The sequence below is a fragment of the Neovison vison genome, chromosome 11 (genome assembly GCF_020171115.1).
Source record: "Neovison vison isolate M4711 chromosome 11, ASM_NN_V1, whole genome shotgun sequence".
Taxonomy (NCBI): domain Eukaryota; kingdom Metazoa; phylum Chordata; class Mammalia; order Carnivora; family Mustelidae; genus Neogale; species Neogale vison.
The window spans coordinates 197,486,224-197,500,846 of record NC_058101.1 but is presented as its reverse complement, the minus strand read 5'-3'; the positions used below and the strand labels follow the sequence as shown (position 1 = coordinate 197,500,846).

The 14,623-nt window shown below is 47.1% G+C and overlaps 1 protein-coding gene across 2 annotated transcripts in view; it reads right to left on the bottom strand.

The window, feature by feature from the left end:
- Positions 1-14,160, bottom strand: part of IRF2 (interferon regulatory factor 2) — an 81,729-nt gene extending 67,569 nt beyond the window's left edge. Inside the window, exon 1 of one of the 2 annotated variants that reach the window (XM_044225636.1) lies at positions 13,985-14,160. The gene's annotated coding sequence lies outside the window, so the exon portion shown is untranslated. Of the gene's footprint in view, positions 1-13,553; positions 13,592-13,984 lie in introns of those variants that run through there. The other variant, XM_044225637.1, reaches the window with a different exon arrangement.
- Between the last annotated feature and the right edge of the window lie 463 nt (positions 14,161-14,623).

Here is a 14,623-nt window from a genome sequence, read left to right as displayed (position 1 = left end):
TTCCTTATTTGGTCGATAATTCTCAATAAATATACAGATGCTTTCATTTTACTTTACAGATCTGTTATTAAAGCAATAAATTTATTTTTCATCCACACAAATGGTAGTATTAAGCCATTACTGGATGCATTACATTTAAATTCTCATGCCCCAAGTGTTAGTCTAAGGCTCCTTTTACTCACTTTTATCCTAATACCACAGTGGTGATGAAGCTGAGGGTTTGTTTACTGAGCACCATAGGAAGAGCCCACTGCAATTAATTCATTAACGTGTTCAAGCACTGCTATGACTTTCCTCGTACCAGAAATCTTAAAATTCAAACTACAACACTACGAAAAGTTAATTCTTTACGACAGAGTTCAACTCGACATACCGAGTACTTCATCTGGCCACAAGATCTTGGGCAGGTCATTTGAAGTCTCTAGCTGAAAACCTGAAGCAGCAGACCATAATCTCTAAGGAAACTTCCAATTCTAGTACTCTATTAAAAGATTAAATACTTTTATCTGATTCCCTGTTTACCATGCCACCCTGATTTACTTCATGCAATGTAATTTAATTCCTCAATGTGCACACTTTATCAACTTTACATCGCAAATACTACAAATGATCTTATGCCCCATGCTATATATACTATATAAGGAGGGATCGTTGTTAGCTTTTCAGGTCATCTAGCACGTCATTTTGGAACCAACAGGAAAGAATGGCATAATCCTACAACTCAGCAACCAAAAAACCCAAATAACCAAATCAAAAATGTGCAAAAGATTTGAATAGACATTTCTCCAATGGAAATATACCAGTGGCCAAGAACATCATCAGCTATTAGAGAAATGCAAATCAAAAGCACAATGAGAGTGGTGTCTGGATGGCTCAGTCCATTAAGTATCTGTCTTTGGCTCAGGTCATGATCTCAGGGTCCTGGGATCAAGCCTCATGGCGGGCTTCCTGCTCAGCAGGGAGTCTGTTTCACCCTCTCCCTCTGCCCCTTCCTTACCATTTATGCTCTCTGTCTCTCTCAAATAAATAAAATCTTAAAAAAAAAAAATGAGATACTGCTTCACAGCCATCAAGAGAGCTAGTATTAAAAACAAAAACAAAAATCCTGAAAAACAGAAAATAGCAAATGTTGACCAGGATGTGGAGAAACCGGAACCTTCATGCATTCGTGGAAGGATACAAAATGGTACAGCCACTGTAGGAAAGTTTGATAGTTTCTCAAAATATTAAAAGCATGCAATTACCATATGATCCGCTGGGCTGAAAGAATGGGAAGCGGGAACTCGAACTGGTACTTGGTAGACCAACCATCACAGCAGCACTCTTTACCACAGCTAGATGGTCATGGTAACCTGAGGGGCTATCAACAGGTGCATGGATAAACAAAATGGGGGAATACTATTCAGTCTTAAAAAGGAATGAAGTTCGGCACAGCTGAGTGGCTCAGTCTGTTAAGCGTCTGCCTTTGGCTCAGGTCATGATCCCAGGGTCCTGGGATGGAGCCCCACATGGGGCTCCCTGCTCAGCCAGAAGCCTCCTTCTCCTCCTCTCTCCCCCTGCTTGTGTTTCCTCTCTTGCTCTAGCAAATGGATAAATAAAATCTTTAAAAAATAAAAAATAAAAGGAATGAAATTCTGGCACCTGCTACAACGGGGTGAACCTGGAAGGCGTTCTGCAACGTGACCAAAAAAAAAAAAAAAAAAACAGACACAAAGGTACAAATATTGTATGATTCCACTCACGTGAGGTAGCTGGCATCATCAAGTTCATAGAAAGTAGACCGGCTGTTGCCAGGGGTTGAGGGCAGCAGGGTTATCGTTTAATAATAGGTACAGAGTTTCTGTTTGACAGGGTGAGGACGCTCTGGGGTGGATGGACTGAGAGCGGCACAGCATCATAAAAGCCCTTCACGCCACCAGATTATACACTTAAAGATGTCTATAATGGTAAATTTTATGTTATGTAGACTTTACCACAATTAAAAAAAAAAAAAGGAAGTCGCATTTACGAATTCACTACTGTTTGCACTGCTTCCTTCAGTCCTATCACGGATGATGGGGATTCTTGGATTCCAGGCAACCGGAAGCTTTCCTGAGCCAAACGCGTGCGCGCGCAGCCAATGGGCGCATGCGCACACACCGAGCAAGAGAGGAAAGAGGGAAGCGAGGGGGGAAACGAGGCTTTTCAAAATTAAATAAGGGCCAATTTCCTGTTCATGGTGATGACACCTCAAACCAAGTGAGGGGAAAGCCTCTCCTGGCCATGCGCACGGTCAGCTTCTCCCAGCACCCACCTCTGGGGAGGGAGGAGAGCAGTGAAATGGATTAGCAGAGCTGCTAGTTAGGGCGTCTACCTTGAAGGAGGGGAAGCAGAGAGCTGAGATAAAGATCAGGACTTCCCCCACGTGGTTTTCCTGAACGATAAAAGATACCAAGCAACAGTTGAATTCTACATGCCAAACGAAGTGTGGAAGGATTGTAGAAAAACAAGGGTGACAACAAAGCAGTATGCTGTTTTGTGCCTGTTATATGGTTTATTATTAAGAATCTTGTCTTTTAGGGGCGCCTGGGTGGCTCAGTCGTTAAGCGTCTGCCTTGGGCTTGGGTCATGATCCTGGGGTCCTCACATGGAGCTCCCTGCTCAGTGGGAAGCCTGCTTCTCCCTCTGCCTGCCTCTTCCCCTGCTTGTGTTCCCTCTCCCGCTCTGTCTCTCTGTCAAATAAATAAAATCTTTTTTTTTAATCTTTTAGGAATTAAAATGTATACAGCCGCCCAAAAATGTGTGCTACTGGCGCTGCTGCTTCCCCTAGGCTCTAAGACAAGGCCATGTGGCCCATGAAGACCTCTGGAGGGGATTCACCCATATCTAACAGCTCTTCCAGAAGTGGGGCCTTCCCAACTGCTTGATTCTGTTTTATATAGCTGTTAAAATTAGTGATCTCCTTGCAGTCATATCCTCTTGGCTACGAATTCAGATCCTCTACCTAGCTAACTCAAATCCAAGCTTATTACCTTGTAACCTTTTTCGACCTCCCTCTCCACAGTTAGCACTGAGTAAATAAATACCTGTGAAATACATTAACTGAATGAATGAATGAACAAAATAGTCCACTGTGCCAGTGGAATGACTCATCTTAACCTAAATTGCAACCTGACTTTAAAGAATTTTTTTTTTAATTCTTAAGTCTTAATGTATGAAATGCACCTGTAAGAGAGGCAAATCCTCCCCCCGCAATATTGTAAATTCATCCTGACTTCTCCACTCCCCAGTATGACCACACCCAGAAGAGGAAATGTAGTTCATCTGTCTACATTCCCCCCTGGGGCCTCCTTGGCAGGCTCCCCATTTCTACTTTCATTTTATAACCCAGAGGAGAAAGGGGAGCACTGCCATCTGTGTTGGTCTCTGGGAGTACCCAGAACACCCCCACAAGCCTACAGTGTCCTTTTGGGCAAGAGCTTCATGTCTGACTTCTCTGTTCCCATTCTATCCTGAGAACCTTAACTTCCAAGGTCAGCTAAACAGTGCACACGAGTGAAGTTTTTCCATATGAACAAAATCCCAACATTCCCCAAAATGAGTCAATAAAGATTTACCTTCAGGATTACTATTTTTTAAAGTGAGATTATACTTTCCTGTTCTTCTGTCAGTTGCAAATCCCCAAACCTACTAGAATTCACTTAAAACTAATCTGCAGTGTTTTCATTGGTAGAAAGCAATCAGGAAAGCTCTGACCCACTGAGCAGCTGGGAATTTCTATGCTGAAGGTTTGGTTTAGTCTTTATTTTTCTAGCTGCCGGCCCTGCTAACATGATTCAGTGAAGGTCGTATTTAATCTCACAGAGAAAAGCTACCTAAGCAGTTCTTAGGTAGGCTTCAGTAAAAATAAATTGCCTTGGCTCTGTGGAGAAGAAGTCTGTTGCTTCAACCCAACAATTATAGTCAGAGGGAACAAATAAAGGCAACTATAAAATACTGTACTTGATTTTCAAAGAATTTCACTGCTTACACATTATGACTAAGTGTTCATTAATAATAAGGTTACTGTTAATAACTAACCCACCAAGAAAGGAGCAGTTCCCAAATACCCCCAAATCCCAAATATCTCCGGTTTATCAGTGACTATAGCTTATTTATATGTACAGGGAGCAATTAGTACACTTGCTGGATCTTAAATGTCAAAGAAAAGGGCTGGTAAAATTGTTTTAAAGTCCTAGGTACAAAGGAGAAGGGAAAAAAAAAACAATTTTTCACCTTCTGGATGTTGAACCCCTAATACAAAGCGACAAATCTCGATGTTTACATGCCCAGTAGATATACCATTAGGTTTCTAACCCAACACAGCTCTGGGCCATCCATTCTGAAACGGAATTCAGCCTTCTGAGCTAACCTTTGCTTTGAGGCTGAAAATCAAATCAACAAATATTTATCTACTTCTTACTGCGTATTAAGTATTGGTGGGGAACACCACCAGCCTAGCTCACAAATCCCATGCCGTGTAGCTGTTATACATGGAGAAACCCAAGGAATCGAGGATTGTCTTAACAGTTCAAGGGGCCAGAAATGTTCAGGATGTTTGAGGTTGATCGCCAAAGGAATGGCACGTGCAGAGTGTTGCTTCTAAAGAAATCCAGAGCGTTTTGGTATCTTGGGCTGAAGAGATCAAGGTGGGGTTTATCTGGGGAGGTGGGGGGTAGGGGAGGGCCGTGCAGTTTTCACCGGATGACGGGACCACATCACCAAAATGACCGCTCAAATCTGCTTTCCCTCAGTCCTGTTAGGTTTAGTCCTCCGATAACTTTTCCCCATACTTCTCCTCATGTCCTAATCCTGTACCACACCTAACCTGGCAACCATTTGCGGCCACCGCACTCTCGAAATGCGGCCAGGCTGAATTTAGGTGTGCTCTAGGCACAAAAGACACATTGGATCTCGAAGATTCTGTACGAAAAAGGAACGTAAATGACCTCACCAGTATTTTCATATGAATCACATGTTGAAATGATAGTATTTTGGACAGGCTAAGCTATATTAAATAGTAAAACTAATTTTTCCACTTTCTTTTTACTTTCCTAACATGGCTACTAGAAAATTAAAGATTATGCCTGCAGCTCATGTTTTATTTGTATGGGACAGTGTTTTGTTTTGTTTTTTAAAGCTATGCTTTGGTACTCTGCCTCTGCGTCTGGTTACATCCAATACTAGCTCATAATAATCCAAAAATGTCTCCAGGATCTACAAAGGGATGAAAACTATTCTAAACTTTTTTTTTTTTCAGATACAAGTCAGGGAGTTGGAGGTTTCTGCAGTTGTGAGAAATCTTACGCCACACTCTGATGGAGTCCGACACTAAGTCATTCTCCAATGAAGGTTGTGTGACAAACAGAACTCTGCCGGATTCCTCAGTGTTCCTGTGAGATACTCCATCCCGACCGAGCCCCGGGAACGTGTACAATACAGAGAATGTATAGGACATAAAGATAGGGCATGTCTGCATTCACTTCCCCTAGAAACATTTTATTCTTCACTGGGCCATGAGAATTGGATCTGCAGCCATTTGTCTAAATTAATTGCTCTGATCCAAAAGGATAATTGTACTCTTACCCGCTCCGGGGGGCCATCTGGTTACAGCTGGGACTAGGTCCCTGGGTTAAGTTCCCAGGGTGCCAGAAAGACCTGTCTCTAAGCATGGACATTTCAAATGGAATGAAGCCCAGATCTTAGGAATACTCCTAGAAAAAGCCTGACATTCCAAAATGTTAGGATGAGAACCCTGAATCCCTTCCATCCACTCTCACGGGAGCGTAGCCCACACCCACATTCCACCTGCTGTCACAGCATCATTGAGGGTCTAGGAATGGCTGTCCATTGCCACACCACCACTCTGGCTGTTGACCTGGCCATGATGATGGCTAAAGAAGTCTTTTCCCCTCCCCCAGTGTCTTGTTTCTGCTGTATTCACGAACATAAAGGAGGTATCTGTGAAGTGCAATAACATTTGTGACCCCCCACACGCACAGTTTTTGACAAAACCTGTCCCACCCTCCCCTCACCAAGGAGCCCTCAATCTCAGTGGCTTCAAGTACCAAGAGCTGAAACTGGGACAAAGGCATCTCTCAGCATGAGGCGGGAAAGTCCAGCTTCTACAGCCTGGCTCCATCCATCAGGGCAAACCAGCTCAAGAATGGCCACATCCAACGGTTGGTTAAGCCTCTGACTCTCCATTTTAGCTCAGGTCTTGATCTCAGGGTTTTAAGTTCAAACCCTGCATTGGGCTCCATACTTGGGTGTGGAGCCCACTGGAGGAAAAAAAAAAAAAAATGGCCTTATCCACGTACAGCAACCTCCTCCGCAACGGCCCGATCTTAACCTTTATCAAGGTGAGGTCAGATGGCACACTTCAGAGTTGTCGGGAGAACACTTTCCTGTTTATAAAAAGCAATTGTGCTGCTATATTAATTTGGAAACTCCCAGTGTTTCAAGGGGAGAAAAAAAGCCGAGCACCCTTGATCCTACCATGCAAATATTTTCTGCCATTTATGTCTTTAATGATATATATATACGCATACACACACATTTGTAAAATAAAGTTAGGGTCACAGTTAAGTATCTCTTTTCCTCCACTCAACAAACATCACAAGCACTTTTCCATCATTAAATGCAAAAACATGAATTTGATCAGCTATCTGTCTTCATCGCCCTGATGTGCCGGAGTTCATTTACATGCATCCCCATTGTGGGTACTTAGACTGTTTCCAAACTTGCACTATAACAAAAGCTAATTCGATGAACATCCTCATAAAGAAATCCGTCCCATCTCTGGTTACTTGACATGAGTACATTCCTAGAAGTAGGATTACGGGAACAGAGGGTTTAACATTTTTAAGACTTTGAGAATGTAACATCAAACTGCATTCCAGAAGATTTACTTCAACATACAATCCCAACTGCAACACGGAGGAGTGTTTACTTTCACCATCGGTGACCTTCGGGACCCAGTGATGGCATTCGGGGCTCAGCCTTAACTGTGCCACCTGTTCTTTGGGGGAACATGGAATCAACCCTACTGCTTTCCTGATTCCTAGTCCCCTCCCACAACCTGACCCCAAATAAAAGAGCAGTGAGGAAGACCAGCATGGATCTAAGAGAAGACCAGCATGGGTCTGAGAGGGCGATTCCAATATTTCTAAAAATGTGCATCACCATGTATCTTCCTCTCAGGGCCCATGGTTGCCTCCAAAGGCAATTCTGGACCGAGTCTGAGAGAGGCTGAGGCCTCCGCTCGGGATATCAATGCCCCTAGCCCCAGCAGCCCCAGCAATCCTACCTCAAAAGGCTTCAACCAAGCCTAAGGGAAATCTACCCACAACCTCCTGTTCACTTGCCCAAAGTCGGCTGATGCCTAGCGGTTTTCCCATCAGACTCTACATCCCACAGGATAAAAAGGCTTAATTCCAAAGTCAGACATGGGGGGGGTTCTTTAGTATTTCAACTTGACCTTGCATTCCTGCTAATTAACTACCAACTTGCTCCCTGCTGCCCTGAAATTCCTTCAGTGACACCTGTAATGAGACAGAAAATCTACCTGCCTGAGTCCCTCTTCTCTCTCTCCCATTCCAGAATTCAGGAGGCGCTATTCCGCCCTACACCTTATTCTGTTTTTTCATCATCTCCCCCTACGAAAGTGTCACCTTCCAAAGCCCACCCAGTCCTATCCTACCCATCCACGCACCCACTAACACCCCCTATCCAGGTGTTAGGACGCTCTTCTCACCACTGTAATTCTCATCCGGTTCAATAACTCTAGGGTAAGGAGAACAAAAAAAGCTCTCTTCAAAAATAACACATTAGGTATTAGTTGGGGGGAAAAAAAAAAGCAATTTGTATGCAGTCCCTTCTCAGTCAAAATGTCAACCTCATGAAATGGTAAAGTCAGTAGGATTCTAAGATTATGGGGACAGGACAATGTATTCTATCTATAAAATATTTCTTTAGATCCTACACAAAGCTGACATTTATCAGCTCAATAAGAACAAATTACACAGGAAGCTCATCTTTCCTTCCATCACACTGGGTGTGCGAGCATAGTAACAGATTGCTCAGTAGGCCTGAGAAGAAATTATTTATGAAAATTACACAGCAAGTACTTAACTCCCAAAAATATTGGTTTAATGAAAATTAGAACATTATCACACAAAATCCTAAATTAAGATATTTCGGTAAATGACACTGGCCTTGCCCTGGAGATAAACATGCTCAGAATCCCTCATCAGAAAGAACCACACCAGCCTTGTTTCTCATAAAAAGGGGGACAATGCTCGAATCCACGATTCTCTTGTTTATCGGAGCTGAATACCACACTGATAAAGGGAAAAATGAGCTGTAACAGAAACAAACACAAAACAAACCCATAACTTTTGATGGCCTTCCTAGACCAAGAGACATACCCATAAAACAAAGCCCTTCTTGCCTCTTCAGAATGGAAAATTCAAAGGATCACAATCATCACACTAATATCACATTCATAGGACAAGCAAGGTCAACACAAGCAGGCCAGCAGAGAGTGACCATGGATTCCCTACTCAAAGCCCTGTCTAAAATGTGGAAAATAGGTCTGCATAGCAGGGCCCAAGACAATACAAAAATAAACGCTCAGGCCCTAAGAAGAGATACCTGATTCAGTGGTTCTCTGCCTTTGCTCTGGCCCATGCATCTGAGGGACAGGGATCCAGGAGGCTCTGGTACGTAAAAGGCTTGCTATAGGGGTGGGGGTAGTGGGTTCTTTGGGTGAAAGAATCAAGGAGAGGAAGGCACTGTAGACACTCTTAAGTCTAGAAGTTCCTTGCGGCTTCTGAAAGCCCCCTTCCCCCAAGTGACGTCGAGGCGCACAAGAGCCCCATACCCCGTAGCAAACAGAACCATGCAGCCCCATTTTACAGATGTGAAAACTAAGGTGCCAAAAGGAGAGGTGATCGGGAGAGTTAAAGAAAGGGCGCAAACTCAATTCCGGGCCTCTGGACACTTGAGTTCACTGCACGTGCTCTACACAGAGCCTTGAACACAGCTGGTGGTCAACAAGTATTTAATAAACTAGTGATAGACGGTTACATGTGTGTGTTCATTCACTAAAATAACTGCCTGGGTTATTATAATGGTTCACATCCTGGGATCCCTGGATGAGTTCCCCAGCAGAACACAATGTTCCTGCCGCCAGCAGGGGTCCTGGGCTAGTTGGAGAACTCAGAGAGCCTAAGGGGACTATGAGTTTTAGATCAACCAGATTTGAGGATGCTCCTCCTCTCGAACTATCAGGAGTTCTGCCTAGAAGTCTTATGCCACTCTCATAATAAACATAGGCCTCAAAGTCTTCCTAACTAAACACAATTTATTTCAGGCACAGTTTGTCAAGAGATGGAGCCGGTGAGGGGGAAAATCACTCAAAAAAGATGCTTGAAGGTAAAATGCAGGCAGCTAAGGGCCTGCTGCCTGTAGCCCACGGGGCCTGGCAGAGTCCCCAGGACAGGATAGGGCTTGGCATCAGATGCCCAAGGGCTGGATTTGCTGTTGGTATATCTCTCTTGGTATATTATAGGTAATTTATCAGTCTTTGTTGAAAAAAATCAAGATTTATTCAAACTTCTTCACTTCCGTTTCCAGAATCCACTTCCTTGAGTGCCATTCCTGAACCCTGCCTTGGGCAGACATTCTGCACCCAACAGCAATCACACTCAGGACAAAAGGAGGACACATCTGGGGCAAACGAGCAGAGGGCCCTGCCCTCCTACCCCATATGAGAAGGACCTGGTGTCCCATACAGACAAAGAGAAGAACTGATTTTATTCTTAATAAAACTGACACTTCACGGCAATTTATATTCTGTTTATATATTACTTTATGTACTTTTAGATGTTATAGTTTATTAAAATATACTATCCGTTTATTACACATATGCAGTATTGGGCATACAATAAGCATTCAATAAGTTAAAGTTAACTGAATTCCCTTAAAGATGTTACAGCTAGGGGTGCCTGAGTGTCTCAATGGGTTAAAGCCTCAGCCTGAGGTGGAAGAGCATAGGACTCTCAGCTCAGCAGGGAGCCTGCTTCCTCCTCCTCTCTGCCTGCCTCTCTGCCTGCTTGTGATCTGTCTGTCAAATAAATAAATAAAATCTTTAAAAAAAAAAAAAAGATGTTACAGCTAAATACTAAAATCAGTTAGGGACATACCCATAATAAAGATAGTGAATTAGAGAGTCTGAAGCAACTGTGAAGAAAATTCACACTAAAGCACCTTGAGCCTGAAAAGATGGAGAGAGAGAGAGAGAAAGAGAGAAAATACATTGGCATCACTGTTAGTTCCATATCATTTGGTCTCCATGGATACCATCTAATTCTCTTCTGACAGGAAAAAATTCACTGACAATATTATATTTCACTATTAAATTCTTTGATGCTTTACATAAAAAAACTATGCTGTGTTAATTCCTCGCCATTATCCATATACTCTCAGAAGAAGTTAATCCTTTTTGCTGCAAAGTCTGTAAAAGAAAGTCACTGTTCAGTCCTGATTTCCTGGCTTTTTCACATTAAAATAATGACAGAATTCTGAAAGTTAATGCCTTACACATTTGTAGATTGCTGTAACTTATACAACCTTCTTTCATACCCAGTATCTCATCTGTTCCCCAAAGCAACCCTATCAGATAGGCATTTAAGTATTATCATCACCTTCCACAGAACTAACCCCAAAAGGTAATCACCGGTTGTGTATTATCAGCTCACTAATTACAATACAATTTCCCCAGAGGGTAAGAAAATTCTTCTGTTCTGAGTTGAACCTGCAGAGCCTAGAACTGTGTCTGGTGCTTACTGAATATCCCAGGAATACTCATTAAATGAATAAATAAGGTCCTTCATCTGCTTTACTCCCTTTTTTGGTGTAAAGCACAAAACAGAACCATGTCCCAGATACCCCATTTAGAGTTCTGCTCTCTATCAAAAGGAAATTGAGCGAAAATGTTCTAGAAACAACAGAGCTCATATTCGATAATCATAAGAATAAAAGGACAGTGTCCCTGCAAACATGAAGCAATGGGTGCCGACCAAAAATTAAAAATCCTACATCTCAAATGTCCCACTACTCCTTGTGAGGTTTAACTCGCTTGGGTCTATTCAACATCTGCCCAATAAAGGACTTCAGAAGGCAGAGAAGAGAAAAGTGAGGCCATGGTTCATAGAGCTGTTAGGACCTTAGGACAACCATTTCTTTGCCATAATTTGCTTCCAATTTAACTACAAACTCTAACTCTTGATTACCATGACATTTTTACAGGTAAGTCTGAAATATGCAAAATTATCTTCAACTTGTGAAGATCAAAAGAAAAAAGACAAGTCACTGAGAATGAAGCATATAAATGTTTAATATTAGGAAGCAATTACAAATCATCACAGAACAGAACTCCTGAATCCAAGAGGCCAAAATCTAACTTCTTACGCAACAGGCTGTGTTATAAATTATAATCATTCACTAATTAGGAAATTCCGGACTTTGCCATCCATCAATCAATAGACGTTCCAAGGTTACCCCGCAGAAGTGCCCGTTTAATTTCCAAATATTCCATCTCCGAAGTTTCCTTAGAAAAGATAAATTTTTCTAGGATTTTTTTAGGTTTCTATTTCTACCCCCTTCCCCCTCCAAAAAAAAAGAAAAAAAAGGAAGGACATGGCGTTGGGAAAATTAGAGAATCCTGAATCTGTGTGCACCCCGAAGTGAAACAGGGATCCCTTCCAGGTCCTGGTCGGGGAGCGCGCATCTGCCTGACATCGACACGACCCACCTTTCGAACTCAAGTCTGTCACCAGACCTCTGTCTGCACCTGCCCAGCGAGCACCAAAAAGTGCAGGCTCCTAAGCTCCAGTGCCATTTTCAATCGGTCTGAAAACTAATAAATGACGGCAGGCTTGACAGCAGCCTTGGCGATTCCTGAAAATCCACAACAGGAAATGTAACTATCCTCCACCCTCCCTAGCCATTCATCAAAAGCAGACCGAGTCGCAGCAACAGAGAGGCCAGTGGCACAAGGCAAATGCCAGCAGTTTTCCTCCTGGAGAAAGACTCTGCGTTTTCTTATTCCGTGACCAAGGACGGGGAGCCCTACCCACCGGCCGCACCGGAGGGAGGAAGCTGAAGAGGGACGGAGCGGCTTAAAAATGTCCCCAAGTTCCAAACACTCCACTAAGGGGTTGCAGACGAGTGAACGCCGCCCCGCTCGTGTGCGGCCACCCCGACTGCCAGTCCCAGGGGGCACTTGTACAGCTGATGCCCCAGGCTTCTGCCTACACCCCCGGACCCGGGAGCGCGCCCGGAACACCGTCTCCGCGCCCGGCTCGGGCTGCCAGCCTCCTTCCCTTCTCCCCCTCTAACAGGGCAAGGGGGTAGGGCGGCAAACGTACCGAGACCTGGGGCCAAAGACAGATGCCGGCGCGTCCTGGCGAGGGGACGTAGTTACACCCAGAGGCCCCTGGAACTTGCAGCGGCTGCCCGAGCCCCTCTCGGGGGCCGGCCCCCAGGCCGGGGCACCGAGCGCGGCCGCAGGCGGGCAGGCGCCACGATTGGCCGCGGCGGGCAGCGCTGGGTGGGCGAGCCCGGCCGGCGAGGCGGAAAGGAAGTGGCGGCCACGGCTGTGCACCAACCACGTTCGGCCGGCGGGCGAATGCCACTCGGCGCCCAGAGCGGGGTCGGAGGGCGCGGGGCGGGCACTCGCGTCCCCACCCAGCCGCTGCCCGCGCCCCTGGACCCCCAGGGGACGCCCGCCCCCACGCCTGCCAGCAGGGCGCCGCTCGGTCCCCGGAGGCTCCCCGCCCCCACCTCGCCCGCTCCGTAGCCGAGGCGGGTCAGGCCCAGCGCGCCAGGCCGGCCCGGGGGCGCCTGTGGGGACCCGGCGGCGCCCGGCGCTAGGCCGCGGCCGGGGCGGATGACCCCTCCGCGCGGCGCCCTCCCGGGACGCGCCACCGGAGCCCCTCCCCGCGCGCCTGGACAAGTGCAGTGACAAAGCCCCCGGGCCAGGCCGGACGCTGGCCGGCGGGAAGGAGGACGCGGCGTCCCTCCGGAGCGGCGCTGGCGGTAGCGGCCCAGCTCCCAGGAAGCCGGGCGTGCCGGCCAGGCCCGGCGCCCAGCCCCGCTCGGAGCCCGCCCGCCGCCTCCGGCCGCTGGCACCCGACGCCCGCGGCCGCTCCCCCAGTCCCGCGGGCCGGCGAGCCCTGGGACCGCTGCGGGGCGCCCCACCAAGTTTCCTATGGCCGCGGCGCCAGGCGCCTCTCCTGGCCGGGGCGCGGGGCGCAGGCGGCGGGGCGGACGGCGGGCTCCTGCTTGTTTTCGCTGGGGCTGCCCGGAGAGAGGCGCCGCCGCCGGACACCGAGTAGGACCCGCTCCCCTCCTTTGGATCTGGTGGCGACCGCGTCTGTAAACACACACGCACGCAGACACATGCACACGACAATTTTGTTTTAAAAGGAGGCCCGACTCCGGCGGACCTGCACCCACACACACAACACCTGGGGCGCAGAATCACACAGAGCAGGTCTGTGTCCATGGAGCCACCTCTCCCCGTCTGCAAATCCAAAAGTGAAATTAAACCTCCACCAACCTCCTCCTCCTCCTCCTCCCTCTCTACCTCCTCCTCCTCCTCCTCCTTGCAGCCTCAGCAGCCCCAGTAGCAGCAGCAACAGCAGCAGAACCTGCTTCCCCTAAAATCAGATGATCCATAAGAGCTCCGACCGTTCCTCCAAAAATCGGTATTAATATTCATGAACCCCAGCATTTTCCGCCTGCAAAACACTGTGTCAAACCATCAGGACGCGCGCGCGCGCACACACACACACACACACACACACAGACACACACACACATCCCCTCCAGTCCTCACAAACATGCCCTCGAGAAAAACACACACGCACAGTCACAACTATTATTTGAAAAATGTTACCTCTCGGTGTGCTTTTTCACACTACCAATACAATTCCGCAAGGTTTAAGTGTTGCTAGGGTGTGTGAAATGGAAATGAAAGCCCGTCAGTTGAATAATCGCAGGAGCAAAACTAAAAGTTACTCCCCGGCTTGCCTGAGAACAGTCCAGATCGAAAGCAAAACAAGGAGAGGAAACTGCGAAGAGCTGAGGCTGGAAATCCCCCCACCCCCCGCCCTCCTCCCTGCCTGGCTCCCTCCCTCCCTCACCTCCCCCCTCCGCCCTCCTCCCTCCGCCCTTCCTCCCCAGTGTTTGTTTCAAGCTTGTGCAAGCGGGAGGTGGAGGCGGAGGGAGGGCGCGCGCGGCCGGGCCGGGAGGTGCGGAAGTTCGCCGCCGCCGCTCATTGGCGGGCCGCGCCGCTTTCATCATTTCTCGGAAAAGTCAATTTCATTTTCACTTCCCCACGTCGCGGCAGCAGGAGCAACAAGCGGCTGCTCGTGAGTCCGTTGTTGGCACACCGGGACGCTCCCACTCGCCGCGTACACTGTCGAGGCTGGGTGGAAGAGGTGGGGGTGGGGGTGGGGGTGAAGGGGGTGGTCCGGGAGCGACCCGGGCGCCTGCTTCGGTTCTGGCCAGAAGCTAGCGGCGGTAGGAGAGGAAC